Consider the following 20,199-nt stretch of genomic DNA (forward strand, 5'->3'; position numbering starts at 1 on the left):
GGTTTGCTTACAAACCTGAATAACCCCCATGGGCCTAATCATGTTTGTACACAGGGGGTCATTCCGAGTTGTTCGCCCGTTGCTGATTTTTGCTATGCTGCGATTTGTTGCAAATTGCGCATGCGCAAGGCACGCGCTTAGTTATTTAACACAAAACTTAGCAGTTTTGCTGTGGCTTCTGCGGCGCTTTTCAGTCGCACTGCTGTTCGGTAAATGATTGACAGGAAAGGGGCATTTCTGGACGGCAACTCAGCGTTTTCCCGGCGTTTGCAAAAAAACGCAGGCATGTCAGGGAAAAACGCGGGAGTGTCTGGAGAAACGGGGGAGTGGCTGGCCGAATGCAGGGCGTGTTTGTGACGTCAAACCAGGAACTAAACGGACTGAGCTGATCGCAATCTGTGAGTAGGTCCGGAGCTACTCAGAAACTGCAAAGAATTATTTATTAGCAGTTCTGCTAATTTTTCGTTCGCTATTCTGCTAAGCTAAGATACACTCCCAGAGGGCGGCGGCCTAGCGTGTGCAATGCTGCTAAAAGCAGCTAGCGAGCGAACAACTTGGAATGACCCCCACTATGTCTGTTGTCCACGCAATGGAGCGATTATCGGCACATGTGCTGTGATCTCAATACACATGTGCTCAAGTGCCGCAATGCACATGTTCTCATCCTGCTCGCAATGAGGATTTCATGGACTGTGATTGACAGGAAGTGACTGTTTGGAGGCGTTGACAGGGGGGAGGTTACAGGGAGTGGTTAGAAAAACGCAGGTGTGACATGGCCATTTTCGAGGGGGCGGTGTATCTGCCGTCAACTGTGAGCTTGTATGTGCAAAAACATTTTGCCTGTGTCACTGCTTCAATGTCCAGGCTGTTAAACAGTACTGAACTAGAAAACCTGGCCTGTCCTCTCTGACTAAGTAGCTGCTAAATACGATTTTTCACATGTGATCCTTCACAGGTAATACAAGTATTAAAAAAGGGGGTTATCCTAAAGCGCTCCTTAGAGCAGATAAAAACTACAGTCAATTCTGTGTTTCTAGTATTTAGTTCAAACAAGTGTTAAAATTCTAACACAGTTAAAATGCCAACGCTTACTAAAGCTTTTTTTTTAAGCAATAAGTTCTGTAATGCTGGGTACACACTAGTAGATAAATATATCTGCACATCAATTGATCTGCAGATATATCCATGGACGCACCAGGCAGTGTGTTGTGCATACACACTGGCTGATCCGTCGGGACTGACGTCATGAACTGGGCATTTACATGCGCATCGGCTGACCGCCCGTACACTCACAGCAATGCACCAATATATCGTTAGAGATATTGGTCATCGGCTGCACTGCAGGGCCGACTCTATATGTCTGTGAACGACGGCGTTCAAAGACATGTCGTTCAAACACACTGGCCGACGGACCCACGATATATCGCCTGTTCAATAGAACAGCCAGTGTGTACGCACCATTACATAAAACTTCTTTCAACAGTATGTAGCTAGCACACAATTTTTTTTATATAACAGACAGAACGTATCTGTGCACTCAAAGCAGCTACAGTATATAACGTATAGTGGGCTTAGCCTGATTTTTCTCCAACAGCGCTTGAAAAAGACACACTGAGGGGAATTCAAATTAGTGATGAGCACCGGAAATTTTTCAAGTTTTGTGTTTTGGTTTTGGGTTCGGTTCCGCGGCCGTGTTTTGGGTTCGAACGCGTTTTGGCAAAACCTCACCGAATTTTTTTTGTCGGATTGGGTGTTTTTTTTCAAAAAACCCTAAAAAACAGCTTAAATCATAGAATTTGGGGGTCATTTTGATCCCAAAGTATTATTAACCTCAATAACCATAATTTCCACTCATTTTCAGTCTATTCTGAACACCTCACACCTCACAATATTATTTTTAGTCCTAAAATTTGCACCGAGGTCGCTGGATGACTAAGCTCAGCGACCCAAGTGGCCGACACAAACACCTGGCCCATCTAGGAGTGGCACTGCAGTGTCACGCAGGATGGCCCTTCCAAAAAACACCCCCCAAACAGCACATGACGCAAAGGAGAAAAAAAAGAGGCGCAATGAGGTAGCTGTGTGAGTAAGCTAAGCGACCCTAGTGGCCGACACAAACACCTGGCCCATCTAGGAGTGGCACTGCAGTGTCACGCAGGATGGCCCTTCCAAAAAACACCCCCCAAACAGCACATGACGCAAAGAAAAAAAGAGGCGCAATGAGGTAGCTGTGTGACTAAGATAAGCGACCCAAGTGGCCGACACAAACACCTGGCCCATCTAGGAGTGGCACTGCAGTGTCACGCAGGATGGCCCTTCCAAAAACTACTCCCCAAACAGCACATGACGCAAAGAAAAATGAAAGAAAAAAGAGGTGCAAGATGGAATTGTCCTTGGGCCCTCCCACCCACCCTTATGTTGTATAAACAGGACATGCACACTTTAACCAACCCATCATTTCAGTGACAGGGTCTGCCACACGACTGTGACTGAAATGACGGGTTGGTTTGGACCCCCACCAAAAAAGAAGCAATTAATCTCTCCTTGCACAAACTGGCTCTACAGAGGCAAGATGTCCACCTCATCATCATCCTCCGATATATCACCGTGTACATCCCCCTCCTCACAGATTATCAATTCGTCCCCACTGGAATCCACCATCTCAGCTCCCTGTGTACTTTGTGGAGGCAATTGCTGCTGGTGAATGTCTCCACGGAGGAATTGATTATAATTCATTTTAATGAACATCATCTTCTCCACATTTTCTGGATGTAACCTCGTACGCCGATTGCTGACAAGGTGAGCGGCGGCACTAAACACTCTTTCGGAGTACACACTTGTGGGAGGGCAACTTAGGTAGAATAAAGCCAGTTTGTGCAAGGACTTCCAAATTGCCTCTTTTTCCTGCCAGTATAAGTACGGACTGTCTGACGTGCCTACTTGGATGCGGTCACTCATATAATCCTCCACCATTCTTTCAACGGGGAGAGAATCATATGCAGTGACAGTAGACGACATGTCCGTAATCGTTGTCAGGTTCTTCAGTCCGGACCAGATGTCAGCATCAGCAGTCGCTCCAGACTGCCCTGCATCACCGCCAGCGGGTGGGCTCGGAATTCTGAGCCTTTTCCTCGCACCCCCAGTTGCGGGAGAATGTGAAGGAGGAGATGTTGACAGGTCGCGTTCCGCTTGACTTGACAATTTTCTCACCAGCAGTTCTTTGAACCCCAGCAGACTTGTGTCTGCCGGAAAGAGAGATCCAAGGTAGGTTTTAAATCTAGGATCGAGCACGGTGGCCAAAATGTAGTGCTCTGATTTCAACAGATTGACCACCCGTGAATCCTTGTTAAGCGAATTAAGGGCTCCATCCACAAGTCCCACATGCCTAGCGGAATCGCTCTGTGTTAGCTCCTCCTTCAATGTCTCCAGCTTCTTCTGCAAAAGCCTGATGAGGGGAATGACCTGACTCAGGCTGGCAGTGTCTGAACTGACTTCACGTGTGGCAAGTTCAAAAGGTTGCAGAACCTTGCACAACGTTGAAATCATTCTCCACTGCGCTTGAGACAGGTGCATTCCACCTCCTATATCGTGCTCAGTTGTATAGGCTTGAATGGCCTTTTGCTGCTCCTCCAACCTCTGAAGCATATAGAGGGTTGAATTCCACCTCGTTACCACTTCTTGCTTCAGATGATGGCAGGGCAGGTTCAGGCGTTTTTGGTGGTGCTCCAGTCTTCTGTACGTGGTGCCTGTACGCCGAAAGTGTGCCGCAATTCTTCTGGCCACCGACAGCATCTCTTGCACGCCCCTCTCATTTTTTAAATAATTCTGCACCACCAAATTCAAGGTATGTGCAAAACATGGGACGTGCTGGAATTTGCCCAGATTTAATGCACACACAATATTGCTGGCGTTGTCCGATGCCACAAATCCACAGGAGAGTCCAATTGGGGTAAGCCATTCTGCGATGATCTTCCTCAGTTGCCGTAAGAGGTTTTCAGCTGTGTGCGTATTCTGGAAAGCGGTGATACAAAGCGTAGCCTGCCTAGGAAAGAGTTGGCATTTGCGAGATGCTGCTACTGGTGCCGCCGCTGCTGTTCTTGCGGCGGGAGTCAATACATCTACCCAGTGGGCTGTCACAGTCATATAGTCCTGAGTCTGCCCTGCTCCACTTGTCCACATGTCCGTGGTTAAGTGGACATTGGGTACAACTGCATTTTTTAGGACACTGGTGAGTCTTTTTCTGAGGTCTGTGTACATTTTCGGTATCTCCTGCCTAGAGAAATGGAACCTAGATGGTATTTGGTACCGGGGACACAGTACCTCCAACAAGTCTCTAGTTGGCTCTGCAGTAATGATGGATACCGGAACCACGTTTCTCACCGCCCAGGATGCCAAGGCCTCAGTTATCCGCTTTGCAGCAGGATGACTGCTGTGATATTTCATCTTCCTCGCAAAGGACTGTTGGACAGTCAATTGCTTGGTGGAAGTAGTAAAAGTGGTCTTACGACTTCCCCTCTGGAATGACCATCGACTCCCAGCAGCAACAACAGCAGCGCCAGCAGCAGTAGGCGTTACACTCAAGGATGCATCGGAGGAATCCCAGGCAGGAGAGGACTCGTCAGAATTGCCAGTGACATGGCCTGCAGGACTATTGGCATTCCTGAGGAAGGAGGAAATTGACACTGAGGGAGTTGGTGGGGTGGTTTGCGTGAGCTTGGTTACAAGAGGAAGGGATTTACTGGTCAGTGGACTGCTTCCGCTGTCGCCCAAAGTTTTTGAACTTGTCACTGACTTATGATGAATGCGCTGCAGGTGACGTATAAGGGAGGATGTTCCGAGGTGGTTAACGTCCTTACCCCTACTTATTACAGCTTGACAAAGGCAACACACGGCTTGACAAATGTTGTCCGCATTTCTGTTGAAATACTTCCACACTGAAGAGCTGATTTTTTTGGTATTTTCACCAGGCATGTCAATGGCCATATTCCTCCCACGGACAACAGGTGTCTCCCCGGGTGCCTGACTTAAACAAACCACCTCACCATCAGAATCCTCCTGGTCAATTTCCTCCCCAGCGCCAGCAACACCCATATCCTCCTCATCCTGGTGTACTTCAACACTGACATCTTCAATCTGACTATCAGGAACTGGACTGCGGGTGCTCCTTCCAGCACTTGCAGGGGGCGTGCAAATGGTGGAAGGCGCATGCTCTTCACGTCCAGTGTTGGGAAGGTCAGGCATCGCAACCGACACAATTGGACTCTCCTTGTGGATTTGTGATTTTGAAGAACGCACAGTTCTTTGCTGTGCTTTTGCCAGCTTAAGTCTTTTCATTTTTCTAGCGAGAGGCTGAGTGCTTCCATCCTCATGTGAAGCTGAACCACTAGCCATGAACATAGGCCAGGGCCTCAGCCGTTCCTTGCCACTCCGTGTGGTAAATGGCATATTGGCAAGTTTACGCTTCTCCGACGATTTTATTTTAGATTTTTGAGTCCTTTTTTTACTGATATTTGGTGTTTTGGATTTTACATGCTCTGTACTATGACATTGGGCATCGGCCTTGGCAGACGACGTTGATGGCATTTCATCGTCTCAGCCATGACTAGTGGCAGCAGCTTCAGCACGAGGTGGAAGTGGATCTTGATCTTTCCCTATTTTTGGAACCTCAACATTTTTGTTCTCCATATTTTAATAGGCACAACTAAAAGGCACCTCAGGTAAACAATGGAGATGGATGGATACTAGTATACTTATGGATGATGAGCGACTGCAGACACAGAGGTAGCTACAGCCGTGGACTACCGTACTGCGTCTGCTAGTATAGACTGGATGATAATGATATAAAAAAAATATATATATCACTACTGCAGGACAGGTATATATTATATAATGACGGACCTGCTGGACACTGTCAGCACTGCAGACTCCTAAACTACTAGTATGAAGAAGATAGAAAAAAAAAAACCCACCACAGGTAGGTATACAATTATGGACGAGCGACTGCCAGTGCCGACACAGAGGTAGCTACAGCCGTGGACTACCGTACTGCGTCTGCTAGTATAGACTGGATGATAATGATATAAAATATATATATATCACTACTGCAGGACAGGTATATATTGTATAATGACGGACCTGCTGGACACTGTCAGCACTGCAGACTCCTAAACTACTAGTATGAAGAAGATAGAAAAAAAAACCACCACAGGTAGGTATACAATTATGGACGAGCGACTGCCAGTGCCGACACAGAGGTAGCTACAGCCGTGGACTACCGTACTGCGTCTGCTAGTATAGACTGGATGATAATGATATAAAAAATATATATATATCACTACTGCAGGACAGGTATATATTGTATAATGACGGACCTGCTGGACACTGTCAGCACTGCAGACTCCTAAACTACTAGTATGAAGAAGATAGAAAAAAAAAAAACCACCACAGGTAGGTATACAATTATGGACGAGCGACTGCCAGTGCCGACACAGAGGTAGCTACAGCCGTGGACTACCGTACTGCGTCTGCTAGTATAGACTGGATGATAATGATATAAAAAATATATATATATATCACTACTGCAGGACAGGTATATATTGTATAATGACGGACCTGCTGAACACTGTCAGCACTGCAGACTCCTAAACTACTAGTATGAAGAAGATAGAAAAAAAAAACCCACCACAGGTAGGTATACAATTATGGACGAGCGACTGCCAGTGCCGACACAGAGGTAGCTACAGCCGTGGACTACCGTACTGCGTCTGCTAGTATAGATTGGATGATAATGATATAAAAAATATATATATATCACTACTGCAGGACAGGTATATATTATATAATGACGGACCTGCTGGACACTGTCAGCACTGCAGACTCCTAAACTACTAGTATGAAGTAGATAGAAAAAAAAAACCCACCACAGGTAGGTATACAATTATGGACGAGCGACTGCCGACACAGAGGTAGCTACAGCCGTGGACTACCGTACTGCATCTGCTAGTATAAACTGGATGATAATGATATAAAAAATATATATATATCACTACTGCAGGACAGGTATATATTATATAATGACGGACCTGCTGGACACTGTCAGCACTGCAGACTCCTAAACTACTAGTATGAAGAAGATAGAAATATAATGAATGACGGACCTGCTGGACACTGTCAGCAGAATGCGTTTATAGAATAAAATAAAAAAACACCACACGAGTGTTTAACTTTTTCAGGCAGACAATATACTGGTGGTCACTGCTGGTCAGTCACACTGGCACTCTGGCAGCAAAAGTGTGCACTGTTAAATATGTACTCCTGCTATAACTGCTCCCCAGTCTCCCCCACAATTAAGCTGTGTGAGCAGTGAGCACTACTCAGCACAGTCAGATATACATAGATGATATTATCATGCAGCACACTGAGGCTGAGCACAGATATGGTATGTGACTGTGTATCATTTTTTTTCAGGCAGAGAATGGATTATATTAAATAATAAATAAAACTGGTGGTCACTAGTATAACTATCAGCAAAACTCTGCACTCTCTGAGTACTCCTAATGCTCCAGTAAATCAAGTGTCTCACTCTCTATCTAAACGGAGAGGACGCCAGCCACGTCCTCTCCCTATCAATCTCAATGCACGTGTGAAAATGGCGGCGACGCGCGGCTCCTTATATAGAATCCGAGTCTCGCGATAGAATACGAGCCTCGCGAGAATCCGACAGCGGGATGATGACGTTCGGGCGCGCTCGGGTTAGCCGAGCAAGGCGGGAAGATCCGAGTCTGCCTCGGACCCGTGTAAAAAGCGTGAAGTTCGGGGGGGTTCGGTTTCTGAGAAATCGAACCCGCTCATCACTAATTCAAATGTTTGAAAAGTCAGTTGGGTGTCTGTTTTTTCCTGTCTTAGAAAAAAACAGACACCCAACTGACTTTTCAAACAATTGAATCTCCCCCACTGTGTCTCTACAGTTGCAATATATGAAAAACAATTTAACTGTCGGATGAAAATGACCAGCCTTGATTCTCTATGCCGTTGCTGAAAACATGAAGCTATATCAGTGAAGTGTCTAAACGAATTAGTATGGTAGTTATGTATGTGCATTTCCCATATGTTCCGCTTTTATTGCAGGGATCCGTATCGGTGGTAATTATTTTTAAGGTGGGTATCGCACAATGTTAAATAAACAGCCCAACAATACTTTTTTCCTTTAAAGGTGAATGAAGTCCAAGAAAAAATAAAAATTACTTTTCTTTGCTTAAGGTACCTTTAGCATTTTAGGACGGTAATCGTCCTGTTAGTGGTGATAGCCTCCGTTCCGTCTTGCTGTCCTTCCATTCAGGCGTCTCCTCTGAACTTTGCTTCTGCCTCTTTTCTGACCTGGCGCCTCCGATCTTCTTGCTGGATATGGAGAGAAGCGTGTTTCTCGGTTACTTGTTAACAGCTCTGGTCATGGTTCTTGCTCCTGCCCACTCTCTACTGAATACAAACTGCAGTAACAGGGGGCATGTCCAACATGTTTCACACAATCAGGGCTTCATAAGGGTATTGAAGATGTTTACTGTGTTGTCCTTTTTGTCTGTTTGTGTTGCTATTGCATTGCTTGCAACCTGACGTTTTTTCATAGTAAATTTGTTGTATCCAAATCAGCTAGCCACTGCTGTGAACCTGATTGCTATTTATAAAGAAAAAAAGAGTGGTACAATCTATGGCTGGTTTATTCACATTTTATATAAGAAACTTCTGTCGGTTGATTTTTTTCTTCCAAATTATCATTCATTTTAACAACTTTCTGGTCATATGCTGCGCATCACGTAAGCATCATTAAATATATCCTCTGTATGGTGCTGTTAAATAAATATTTAAAACAGTTAAATTAAAATATGGCTAATAAAAATCTGTTTCACACACTTGCAACCTAGTGGAGGTAGGAAATTTTAAAAGTTATTATTGATAGTTTCATTTCTTCAAGTATATATAACTCTTTCTGGGTAGTACTGTACAGTCCATACTTTTCCACCACCTCATACATTTTAATTAATTTTCCAATAGACTTATCCCAATGGATCTTGCTGTAAAAAGTTATCTCTTCAGGATTTGTAATTTATAGTCTCTAAATGTCATTATAAGAAAGCCCAAAAATCTAAATCTATAGATATCATTATAATAAAGTCCCCAGGTTAAAATCTATATTTAACCCATCTGGCACGATGGTCCCCATATTGTAGATCCACTTAAGGTGGGTACACATGGCATGAGGTGTCACTGAACGACACATCGTGCCCGGCGGGGAAGTGGGGGGGGGGGGGGCGGCATCGGCAAATGGATATACACTTAGAAACATAGAAACATAGAATTTGACGGCAGATAAGAACCACTTGGCCTATCCTTTAGGCAATCTCAACCCTTTTTTAACCTTGATTCTTTGTAAGGATATTCATATGCCTGTCCCAAGCATGTTTAAATTGCCCTACAGTCTTAGCCTCTACCACCTCTGATGGGAGGCTATTCCACTTATCCACTACCCTTTCTGTGAAGTAATTTTTCCTTAAATTTCCCCTGAACCTCCCCCCCTCCAGTCTCAATGTATGCCCTCGAGTTCTAATACTTCTTTTCCTTTGAAGAATGTTTCCCTCCTGAACTTTGTTAAGACCCTTTATATATTTGAAAGTTTCTATCATGTCTCCCCTTTCCCTTCTCTCCTCCAAACTATACATGTTAAGATCTTTTAGCCTTTCCGGGTAAGTTTTGTGATGTAGGCCATGCACCATTTTAGTTGCCCTTCTTTGTACACTCTCTAATGTATTTATATCCTTCTGGAGATAGGGTCTCCAGAACTGGACACAGTATTCCAGATAGGGCCGTACCAATGACCTATACAGTGGCATTATCACTTCTTTTTTCCTGCTACTGATTCCTCTCCCTATGCAACCAAGCATCTGACTTGCCTTTCTCATTGCTTTGTTGCATTGCTTTCTTGCCTTCAAGTCACTTGAAATACTGACTCCTAAATCTCTTTCCTCAGTAGTTTCCATTATAGTACCCTTGATACTATACTTAGCCTTTGGGTTTTTGAGACCCAAGTGCATGATTTTGCATTTTTAGCATTAAACTGTAGTTGCCACGTTCTTGACCGTTTCTCAAGCCTACCTAGGTCATTAATCATTTGTTTGACCCCTCCCGGTGTGTCTACCCTGTTGCATATCTTTGTATCATCTGCAAAAAGGCATATCTTCCCTTCAATACCATCTGCAATGTCACCAACAAAGATATTAAAGAGATCTGGACCAAGGCCCTCATTCCGAGTTGTTCGCTCGGTAAAAATCTTCGCATCGCAGCGATTTTCCGCTTAATGCGCATGCGCAATGTCCGCACTGCGACTGCGCCAAGTAAATTTGCTATGCACTTAGTAATTTCTCTGACGTCCTAGTGGATGCTGGGGACTCCGTAAGGACCATGGGGAATAGCGGCTCCGCAGGAGACTGGGCACAAAAGTAAAGCTTTAGAACTACCTGGTGTGCACTGGCTCCTCCCCCTATGACCCTCCTCCAAGCCTCAGTTAGATTTTTGTGCCCGAACGAGAAGGGTGCACACTAGGTGGCTCTCCTGAGCTGCTTAGTGAAAAGTTTAGTTTTAGGTTTTTTATGTTCAGTGAGACCTGCTGGCAACAGGCTCACTGCATCGAGGGACTAAGGGGAGAAGAAGCGAACTCACCTGCGTGCAGAGTGGATTGGGCTTCTTAGGCTACTGGACATTAGCTCCAGAGGGACCGATCACAGGCCCAGCCATGGATAGGTCCCAGAGCCGCGCCGCCGGCCCCCTTACAGAGCCAGAAGACAGAAGAGGTCCGGAAAATCGGCGGCAGAAGACGTCCTGTCTTCAACAAGGTAGCGCACAGCACTGCAGCTGTGCGCCATTGCTCTCAGCACACTTCACACTCCGGTTACTAAGGGTGCAGGGCGCTGGGGGGGGGGCGCCCTGAGACGCAATAAAAACACCTTGGATGGCAAAAAATGCATCACATATAGCTCCTGGGCTATATGGATGAATTTTAACCCCTGCCAGAATACACAGAAAAACGGGAGATAAGGCCGCCGAGAAAGGGGCGGAGCCTATCTCCTCAGCACACTGGCGCCATTTTCCCTCACAGCTCCGTTGGAGGGAAGCTCCCTGGCTCTCCCCTGCAGTCACTACACTACAGAAAGGGTTAAAAAAGAGAGGGGGGCACTAATTACGCGCAGTATTAAAAATACAGCAGCTATAAGGGGAAAAACACTTATATAAGGTTATCCCTGTATATATATATAGCGCTCTGGTGTGTGCTGGCAAACTCTCCCTCTGTCTCCCCAAAGGGCTAGTGGGGTCCTGTCCTCTATCAGAGCATTCCCTGTGTGTGTGCTGTGTGTCGGTACGTTTGTGTCGACATGTATGAGGAGAAAAATGATGTGGAGACGGAGCAGATTGCCTGTAATAGTGATGTCACCCCCTAGGGGGTCGACACCTGAGTGGATGAACTGTTGGAAGGAATTACGTGACAGTGTCAGCTCTGTATAAAAGACAGTGATGACATGAGACAGCCGGCTACTCAGCTTGTGCCTGTCCAGACGTCTCATAGGCCGTCAGGGGCTCTAAAGCGCCCGTTACCTCAGATGGCAGATATAGACGCCGACACGGATACTGACTCCAGTGTCGACAGTTAAGAGACAAATGTGACTTCCAGTAGGGCCACACGTTACATGATTGAGGCAATGAAAAATGTTTTACACATTTCTGATAATACGAGTACCACCAAAAAGGGGTATTATGTTCGGTGAGGAAAAACTACCTGTAGTTTTCCTGAATCTGAGAAATTAAATGAGGTGTGTGATGATGCGTGGGTTTCCCCCGATAACAACTGATAATTTCTAAAATGTTATTGGCATTATATCCTTTCCCGCCAGAGGTTAGGGTGCGTTGGGAAACACCCCCTAGGGTGGATAAAGCGCTCACACGCTTGTAAGAACAAGGGCTCTACCCTCTCCTGAGATGGCCGCCCTTAAGGATCCTGCTGATAGAAAGCAGGAGGGTATCCTAAAATGTATTTACACACATACTGGTGTTATACTGCGACCAGCAATCGCCTCAGCCTGGATGTGCAGTGCTGGGTTGGCGTGGTCGGATTCCCTGACTGAAAATATTGATACCCTAGATAGGGACAGTATATTATTGCCTATAGAGCATTTAAAAGATGCATTTCATTTTCTATATATGCGTGATGCACAGCGGAATATTTGCCGACTGGCATCAAGTCTAAGTGCGTTGTCCATTTCTGCCAGTAGAGGGTTATGGACACGACAGTGGTCAGGTGATGCGGATTCCAAACGGCATTTGGAAGTATTGCCTTATTAAGGGGAGGAGTTATTTGGGGTCGGTCTTTCAGACCTGGTGGCCACGGCAACAGCTGGAAAATCCACGTTTGTACCCCAGGTCGCCTCTCAACATAAGAAGACGCCGTATTATCAGGCGCAGTCTTTTCGTGGGCAAGCGGGCAAAAGGTTCCTCATTTCTGCCCCGTGACAGAGGGAGAGGAAAAAGGCTGCAGAAATCAGCCAGTTCCCAGGAACAGAAGCCCTCTCCCGCCTCTGCCAAGCCCTCAGTATGACGCTGGGGCTTTACAAGCAGAATCAGGCACGGTGGGGGCCCGTCTCAATGAATTTCAGCGCGCAGTGGGCTCACTCGCAAGTAGACACCTGGATCCTTCAGGTGATATCTCAGGGGTACAAATTGGAATTCGAGACGTCTCCCCCTCGCCGTTTCCTAAAGTCGGCTTTACCGATGTCTCCTTCTGACAGGGAGGCAGTTTTGGAAGCCATTCACAAGCTGTATTCCCAGCAGGTGATAATCAAGGTACCCCTCCTGCAACAGGAAACGGGGTATTATTCCACACTGTTGTGGTACCGAAGCCGGACGGCTCGGTGAGACCGATTCTAAATCTAAAATCTTGAACACTTACATACGGAGGTTCAAATTCAAGATTGAGTCACTCAGAGCAGTGATTGCGAACCTGGAAGAAGGGGACTACATGATGTCTCGGGACATCAAGGATGCTTACCTTCATGTCCCAATTTACCCTTCTCACCAAGGGTACCTCAGGTTTATGGTACAGAACTGTCACTATCAGTTTCAGACGCTGCCGTATGGATGGTCCACGGCACCCCGGGTCTTTACCAAGGTAATGGCCGAAATGATGATACTCCTTCGAAGGAAGGGAATTTTAGTTATCCCTTACTTGGACGATTCCCTGATAAGGGTAAGATCCAGGGAACAGTTGGAGGTCGGTGTAGCACTATCTCAGGTAGTGTTGCGGCAGCACGATTGGATTCTCAATATTCCCAAATCGCAGCTGATTCCGACGACTCGTCGTCTGTTCCTAGGGATGATCCTGGACACAGTCCAGAAAAAGGTGTTTCTCCCGGAGGAGAAAGTCAGGGAGTTATCCGAGCTAGTCGGGAACCTCCTATAACCGAGCCAAGTCTCAGTACATCAATGAAAGGGTTCTGGGAAAAAGGGTGGCTTCCTACGAAGCAATCCCATTCGGCAGATTCCACGCAAGAACTTTCCAGTGGGACCTGCTGGACAAATGGTCCGGGTCGCATCTTCAGATGCATCAGCGGATAACCCTGTCACCAAGCACAAGGGTGTCTCTCCTGTGGTGGTTGCAGAGTGCTCATCTTCTAGACGGTCGCAGATTCGACATTCAGGACTGGGTCCTGGTGACCACGGATGCCAGCCTGTGAGGCTGGGGAGCAGTCACACAGGGAAGGAATTTCCAGAGCTTATGGTCAAGCCTGGAGACATCACTTCACATAAATATCCTGAAGCTAAGGGCCATTTACAATGCTCTAAGCTCAGCAAGACCTCTGCTTCAAGGTCACCCGGAGTTGATCCATTCGGACAACATCACGGCAGTCACCCACGTAAACAGACAGGGTGACACAAGAAGCAGGAGGGCAATGGCAGAAGCTGCAAGGATTCTTCGCTGGGCGGAAAATCATGTGATAGCACTGTCAGCAAGTGGGGACTTCACCCAGAAGTCTTCCACATGTTTATAAAACTCGACAAGTATTGCGCCGGGTCAAGGGACCCTCCGGCAATAGCTGTAGACGCTCTGGTAACACAGTGGGTGTACCAGTCAGTGTATGTGTTCCCTCCTCTGCCTCTTATACCCAAGGTACTGAGAATTATAAGATGGAGAGGAGTAAGCACTATATTCGGGCTCCGGATTGGCCAAGAAGGACTTGGTAACCGGAACTTCAAGAGATGCTCACGGAGGATCCGTGGCCTCTACCTCTAAGAAGGGACCTGCTCCAGCAAGGACCCTGTCTGTTCCAAGACTTACCGCGACTGCATTTGACGGCATGGCGGTTGAACGCCGGATCCTGAAGGAGAAAGGCATTCCGGATGAAGTCATTCCTATCCTGATCAAAGCCAGGAAAGATATAACCGCAAAACATTATCACCGCATTTGGCGAAAATATGTTGCGTGGTGCGAGGCCAGTAAGGCCCCGACGGAGGAATTTTCAACTAGGTCGATTCCTACATTTCCTGCAAACAGGAGTGTCTATGTGCCTGAAATGGGGGTCCATTAAGGTTCAAATTTCGGCCCTGTCAATTTTCTTCCAAAAAGAACTAGCTTCAGTCCCTGAAGTTCAGACGTTTGTGAAAGGGGTACTGTATATACAGCCTCCTTTTGTGCCTCCAGTGGCATCTTGGGATCTAAATGTAGTTTTTGGGTTCCAAAAGTCACATAGGTTTGAACCACTTAAATATGTGGAGTTAAAATATCTCACATGGAAAGTGGTCATGCTGTTGGCCCTGGCCTGGGCCAGGTGCGTGTCAGAATTGGCGGCTTTATCCTGTAAAAGCCCTCATCTGATTTTCCATTCGGACAGGGCGGAATTGAGGACTTGTCCTCAGTTTCTCCCTAAGGTGGTTTTCAGCGTTTCACCTGAATCAACCTATTGTGGTGCCTGCGGCTACTAGGGACTTGGAGGACTCCAAGTTGCTAGACGTTGTCAGGGCCCTGGAAATATAGGTGGGCTCATCTTGGGCGGCTGCCCGAGGGGTCTCGGCTTTACAACTTTGCCGAGCAGCTACTTGGTCAGGAGCAAATACGTTTGTAAAATTCTACAAATTTGATACCCTGGCTGAGGAGGACCTGGAGTTCTCTCATTTGGTGCTGCAGAGTCATCCGCACTCTCCCGCCCGTTTGGGAGCTTTGGTATAATCCCCATGGTCCTTACGGAGTCCCCAGCATCCACTAGGACGTCAGAGAAAATAAGAATTTACTTACCAATAATTCTATTTCTCGTAGTCCGTAGTGGATGCTGGGCGCCCATCCCAAGTGCGGATTGTCTGCAATACTGGTACATAGTTATTGTTACCAAAAAAATCGGGTTATTGCTGTAGTGAGCCATCTTTTCTAGAGGCTCCTCTGTTATCATGCTGTTAACTGGGTTTAGATCACAAGTTATATGGTGTGATTGGTGTGGCTGGTATGAGTCTTACCCGGGATTCAAAATCCTTCCTTATTGTGTACGCTCGTCCGGGCACAGTATCCTAACTGAGGCTTGGAGGAGGGTCAGGAGCCAGTGCACACCAGGTAGTTCTAAAGCTTTACTTTTGTGCCCAGTCTCCTGCGGAGCCGCTATTCCCCATGGTCCTTACGGAGTCCCCAGCATCCACTACGGACTACGAGAAATAGAATTATCGGTAAGTAAATTCTTATTTTTACTCACGGCTTTTTCATCGGTCTGGCGATCGTAATGTGATTGACAGGAAATGGGTGTTACTGGGCGGAAACAGGCCGTTTTATGGGCGTGTGGGAAAAAACGCTACCGTTTCCGGAAAAAACGCAGGAGAAACGGAGGAGTGTCTGGGCGAACGCTGGGTGTGTTTGTGACGTCAAACCAGGAACGACAAGCACTGCACTGATCGCAGATGCCGAGTAAGTCTGAAGCTACTCAGAAACTGCTACGAGGTGTGTAATCGCAATATTGCGATTACTTCGTTCGCAATTTTAAGATGCTAAGATTCACTCCCAGTAGGCGGCGGCTTAGCGTGAGCAACTCTGCTAAAATCGCCTTGCGAACGAACAACTCGGAATGACCTCCCAAGTACAGATCCCTGGGGTACTCGACTGGTAACATTTCCCTCCATAGATTGCACTCCATTAACTACGACTGTCTGTTTCCTATCCTGCAACCAGGTTCTTATCCATTTAACTGATTTATAATCCACCCCCAGGCTTTCAAGTTTATTTAGCAGTCTGCGATGTGGGACAGTGTCAAATGCCTTACTAAAGTCTAGATATGCTACATCTACAGCTCCCCCTTGATCTATTATTTTCATCACAGAGTCAAAAAAGTCAATAAGATTTGTTTGGCATGATCTCCCACCAGTAAATCCATGCTGTTTTGGATCCTGTAAGTTGTTTGATTTAAGATATTCCACTACTCTTTCTTTTAATAGTTTTTCCATTACTTTCCCTACTACTGATGTAAGGCTTACTGGTCTGTAGTTACTTGCTTCTTCCTTGCTTCCACTTTTGTGCAGTGGAACTACATTTGCTCTTTTCCAGTCCTCTGGAATAGCACCTGTATTTAGTGACTGGTTAAATAAATCTGTTAAAGGTGTAACCAGCACATCTTTTAGCTCTTTGAGTATCCTTGGGTGTATCCCATCTGGTCCCATTGATTTATCCACTTTTAGTTTTGAAAGTTCTGTTAGGACCTTCTCCACTGTAAATGTATTTTCATCTACTTTATTTTTATGAATGTCCTTGCAATTTAACTGTGGCCCCATCCCTTCTTCTGTAGTAAATACTGAGCAAAAATAATTATTTAGGTGATCTGCTATTGCCTTGTCTCCCTCCACCAAATGCCCACTCTCTGTCTTAAGTCTTATTATTCCTCCATTTGATTTTCTCTTTTCACTTATATACTTAAAAAAAGTTTTGCCCCCTTTATCTACTGACTGGGCCATTTTCTCCTCAGCTTCTGCCTTTGCACGTCTGATCACTTTCTTAGCATCCTTCCGTCTGTCCAGATACACCTCTTTGTCGTTATTATTTTGAGTCTGTTTGTATTTCCTAAAAGCCATCTTTTTTGCTTTCACGCTAGTTGATACTACTTTTGTGAACCACACTGGCTTCCTTTTCCTGGTGCTTTTCCTAACCATTTTGATACAAAGGTCTGTTGCACTTAGTAATGCACTTTTCATTTTTTTCCACCTCTCCTGCACTCCTTCCAAGTTCCTTCAGTCTGCCAATGAATCACTTAAACATCTCCCCATTTTTGCAAAGTCTGCATTTCTAAAATCCAACACCTTTGTTTTTGTGTGAGAGGAGTTGGATCCTGTCTTTATACTAAACCATACTGCTTGATGATCACTGGATCACAGGTGCTCACCCACATATATATCAGATATCCTATCACCATTTGTAAGAATTAGATCTAATATTGAGTCTTTGCGAGTGGGCTCCCTCACCAATTGCTTGAGAGATGCTCCCTGTAAGGAATGTAGAAATTTGCAACTTGTAGCTGAACTTACAAAAGACCCCTCCCAATTTACATCAGGTAAATTAAAGTCTCCCATGATTATGACTTCTCCCTTAAAAGCCATTTTAGAGATGTCCAACTATAGGTTCCTGTCCAAATCCTGCCCCTGGCCTGGTGGTCTATAGATCACCCCAATGTGAATAATGTCCTTCTTCCCAGTTTCTATGGTGACCCAAAGGGCCTCAGTTTTGGCTTCAATATTTTGTATTAAAGTAGCATTTATGCTTTTTTTCACATACATTGCTACCCCTCCTCCTATTCTTCCTATTCTATCTTTCCTAAATAAATTGTATCCTGGTATAGCTAAGTCTCAGTCATGATTCTCATTGCACCAAGACTCTGTAATTGCCACAAAATCCAGGTTATCCCTTGTCATTATCGCAATTAGCTCAATTTTGTCTCCTAAGCTCCTAGCATTTGCAGACATAGCTTTAAGAATTTTTTCTGTGCATTTGTTAGTAGTAGCCATGTCCAGAGCGTACAAAATAAATGACAAGTTTAAAGTTGAAATTACCTGTTTGGGGATGTTGCTCAGTATTTGTTTTCTTTTACTAATCAGTAATCATACTCTGTCCTTTACACCATGACTATACCTTACTAAATATAAAGACATAGTACACCTGACCACAATGGGTAAATGTTCAAAGGAGGTAATCACCAGTCAGTATGCAATAATAAACTGTTTCACTGAGCTACTTCCCCACACATGCAATGACATTTACAAGAAATCATTACATAAAGAAACATACATAAGTTTGCATAAGAGAGAACTGTAGTGAGCAGATTGGGGATGCCTTTTCATAGGTTTTTTAAAAACAGATGATATGCATAAGATGAATTACATACTTTTGAGGCATTAAGGCAGTCCTTTTGTGGTAGTGTTGGTGTGTTGATGTTTTTCTTCTGGTTTCCTTCGGTTTAACGCAGGTATAACGCTATTTTTATAATAACACTTTTATGTCAGCACTTCTATGGAAGCACATCCAGCCGATGGCTATCCAGCCGTATACTAGACTTCAAATAGGAACAATATCCATGTGAATGCAATGATTGCAAACTCCACCCAAAACCATCCCCCTTTAAACTAAGGCCATAAATTAGCTTAGAAAAACAGACATTACATACCAATAAGGCAGCCAACTATATCTCTACAAAGAGAAAAAAAACACACAAAAAAAACACCCTTTTTCAATATACCTAGGCTATTCAATCATGAAATTCATTTGACATAATCAACAAATGCAGTACAACTTGCTGGGATGTGTAGTTCCACGAATCATACCTAGGCTATTCAATCATGAAATTCATTTGACATAATCAGCAAATGCAGTACAACTTGCTGGGATGTGTAGTTCCACGAATCATACCTAGGCTATTCAATCATGAAATTCATTTGACATAATCAGCAAATGCAGTACAACTTGCTGGGATGTGTAGTTCCACGAATCATACCTGTTGAGCACTTGCCGATACCGTCAGTGACGAATGGCGGCGTAGGGGGGAGCGGGAGCGGGAGCCATGCTGCGCATCGCTAGCGACAGCCTCAGATCTTTTTGCATGTGCAAACGACCCGCAGGTGCGCGCTAGCGACCCGCAGGTGCGCGCATCGGCATTGTCATTGTTCATATACATGGAGCAATTTCAACGATTGGTCATTCCCATCGATCGTGAATGCCCACATCATTTGTCAAATCTATCCGTGTGTATGCACCTTTAGCCTCTTCACGTGATACCGCTGCTGCATAGTCTCCTCTTCTCCAAAAGGGTTCCTGTTTTTTAATACCAGTAAATTTTAGACCAGTTGGGTCTGCATTATGAAACATTTAAAAGTGGACCGGGATATTGTTAATTCTTTTTTAATATTGTGGATATGCTCTGATATGCATATTTTCATGGTTCTTGTTGTTCTGTCTATATACTGTAAGCCACAAGGGCATTCCAACAGATATATAACTCCCTTTGCCTCACAGGAAAGTTTTTCTTTTTATCTTGAATTCTGTTCCATTCTTGTTGGATTCAAAACTTTCTTTTGGTTTATAGATTTTTTTCCTTTGAAATTTCTACAACCTATACATCTGTTGCAGTGAAAGAAGCGTTTCTTGCCTTCATTCAGCCATGTTCTGTTTTTTACTTCATTTTTTTGATGGTGTTCTTAACTAGACTCATCTTCAAGTTTTTTGGCTTTTATATATAATTCCTGGTGTTTTTGGAATCATTGTGCTAATCTTCTCATCCTTTTGGAGGATAGACCACTATTTGTTAAGGATTTTTTCAACTTCCAGGATTCCGAGTTGTATTGGGTAATTAAGGTAATTGTTTCTTTGTTTTTCTTGATCTTCTTTTTTTTAAATTAGCAATGATCTTTTGTCTATTCCACTTATCTTTTTTAATTTTGCCTCTATTTTTTTCTTTCTTACAGCCCTTTTCCGGAAATCTGGCTTTCATTTCTCCTCCTTTTTTGGCATATTGAATCTGCTTGGAACAGTTGCATTTGATTCTTTTAAACTGGCCCTCTGGGCTATTGAATAGCCAGTTTGGATGATGGTTGCTTTCATTTTCAATGTAGTTGTTCCAATCAATCTTTTTCAAGTATGTTCGTTTTTCA

The 20,199-nt window shown here is 44.8% G+C and overlaps 1 protein-coding gene across 1 annotated transcript in view; it reads left to right on the forward strand.

Annotated features, from left to right (window-relative positions):
• SLC2A5 (solute carrier family 2 member 5) overlaps positions 1 to 20,199 on the forward strand; it is a 197,924-nt gene that overhangs the window by 145,150 nt on the left and 32,575 nt on the right. The window lies entirely within an intron of this gene.

Source organism: Pseudophryne corroboree, chromosome 10 (assembly GCF_028390025.1).
Source record: "Pseudophryne corroboree isolate aPseCor3 chromosome 10, aPseCor3.hap2, whole genome shotgun sequence".
Lineage (NCBI taxonomy): Eukaryota > Metazoa > Chordata > Amphibia > Anura > Myobatrachidae > Pseudophryne > Pseudophryne corroboree.